Consider the following 2,500-nt stretch of genomic DNA (forward strand, 5'->3'; position numbering starts at 1 on the left):
TTGGTTTCTAATAAGAGGCACTCATCTGAGCTCCTTATAACTGGTTTTAAGAAGCCAATAATGTGGAGATGGGATGCCATCCTTAGGGCCAGGAGAATAGCGGTGTATATTAGGACCGAGTACCCTGCTTCTCATAAGTCCTGCTACTAATGTGGATGTCATGAGATTAAGGTAATAAAAGTTTGTGGCCGCCACAACAACTTTTATTTGTGCTCGATCTACCGGAATCCAGACATGGATGATTCTATCTTCGATTGTCTTCTTACCATTTTGGCTAAGATACAAGATGATAGAAAGGCTTCTTTTGTCTTTGTTGGTGATTTTAATGCTCACCATAGGAAGAGGTTAAATTCTATCTCTCCTACCGATCGCCGTGGCTTAAGAGCTTTAGACTTTGCCTCTGAATCAGGCTATGAGCAAATCATAAATGAAGCTACTCTCAGGTCTGGTAATTGCTTGGACCTTGTATACACTGACTCCCCTGGCGTTATAACTAGTAAGTTTGGTTCTCCAGTCGGGACATCTGATCATGCCTTGATTTCATTAGTAGTGAAGACTGAACACGCTGTCCCTGAAATATCATACTCTTGTGAAATTTATATGAAATTTCAAGTAGATTAAAATGGGATTTTGCATGATCTTTGTGCTTGAATTGGTTACAATTATATAGTAGTGTAGATCCTGTTGTCCCTTCGAATGAGAATATAGTCAAAATAATTGATAGGCGTATGCCTTCTCGTGTGCTAAGGTACCGAGTGAAGGACAAATCGTGGTTCAATGATGATTGTAACCCTACTTATTTGGAGAAGCAGGAGGCCTATCACCTTTTGAAGGGTAACAGATCAGAATTGACCTGGAACTACCATACTCAGCTTCAAGCTTTTGCTCAGAAAGTCTATGCCTCAACTGAAAAGGAGTACAATTTAACAATAAAAGAAACCCTTTCTGGTACAACTCAGGAACATAAATGGTGGTCTACCCTTGAATCTGCGCTCTTTGGTGTATATGCAACAGTTCCTCCTTTACTTAAACCAGATGGCTCTGCCACTCATTGTCCAAAGGAAAAGGCAACCCTTTTGGCTGATGTTTTTGACAGTAAACAAAGTCATGAAAAACATGAACTTCCTCATTCATGTTTTACTGAGGCTAAACTAGCTAGTTTAGCTTTTTGATCTCGTGAGATTAAAGCTCTGCTGATGGACCTTGATGCTTATTGTGGTGTAGACACAAATGGTATGTTTCCTTTGTTTTTTATAAAGACAGCAGATTTCTTAGCTCCAAAGTTATCTGTTATTTTGCGCAAGTTAGCAAGAAGAGGAGCTTTTAGCACTTGTTAGAGAATTGGTAATGTTACTCCTCTATGGAAATGTGTTTGTGGTAGCTCAAGTCCCACTGATTACCTCCCAATTTCCATAACTCCCATATTATCTAGTTTTAAACGTCTTAATAGGTTTGCTGAAGGTAATCATCTATTCCTTAGTTTGCAATTTGGTTTTCGTAAAAACCTTGGAGCATGTGATGCCCTTCTTACAATCTCCAATGCTGTACAGAAATCCCTTGATTGTGGTCAGGAAGTTCGTATGATTGGCCTTGATTTAAGTGCTGCCTTTGACCGTGTTAATCTTGAGGCCCTTGTTTTCAAACTGAAATAGTTGTGAGTGGGTGGGTCGTTTCTTAGCATTATTATTGATTTTTTAAGTAATAGATCTCAAAGAGTTGTTGTTGATGGGCACCATAGTGAGAATAGGAATGTGATATCTGGTGTTCCACAGGATAGTGTTCTTAGCTCATTAATTTTCATATTATACACATGACATGTGGTTTGTCCTAGAAAAAAGCTTGTTGCATATGCAGATGATGCTACTCTCTGTATCAATTCCATCCCCTGTATGTAGGTCTGGGGTTGGTGAATCCCTTAATAGAGATTTAGCTAAAAATAGTGCATGGTGTAATTTATGGGGTATTGAAGCTGAATCCTAACAGAACTCAAAGTATGATTGTAAGTAGGTCAAGGACGGTGTCCCCTCAACATCCGCATCTCAGTATTGATAATGTTTCTTTAAATTTGTATGACTCTTTTAAAATTTTAGGTGTGATTCTCGACAGCAAATTTACTTTTGAGAAATACATTAGGTCTCTGACTTCTTCAATTGCACAAAAAAAATGTCATATTGAGAAAGTCTTTGAAGATTTTCGGTGATCAATCTATTCTGAAGAAGTGTTTTAATTATTTCATTCTACCTTGTTTTGAGTATTGCTCTCCTGACTGGTGTTCAGTTGCTGATTCTCATCTTAATTTGTTGGAGAGAAACTTACGGTCTATAAAATTTCTATTTCCTGATCTATACATTAATCTTTGGCACCGTTGTTCAATTAGTTCATTATGTATGTTGCATAAGATTCTCAAAACTCTGACCATCCTTTATATTCAGATCTCACTGGACAATTCTATCCTATTCGTAATACTAGATAGGCAGTTAATTCTAATAGCCAGGCCTTC

The sequence above is a fragment of the Palaemon carinicauda genome, chromosome 16 (assembly GCF_036898095.1).
Source record: "Palaemon carinicauda isolate YSFRI2023 chromosome 16, ASM3689809v2, whole genome shotgun sequence".
NCBI classification, from domain to species: Eukaryota; Metazoa; Arthropoda; class Malacostraca; order Decapoda; family Palaemonidae; genus Palaemon; species Palaemon carinicauda.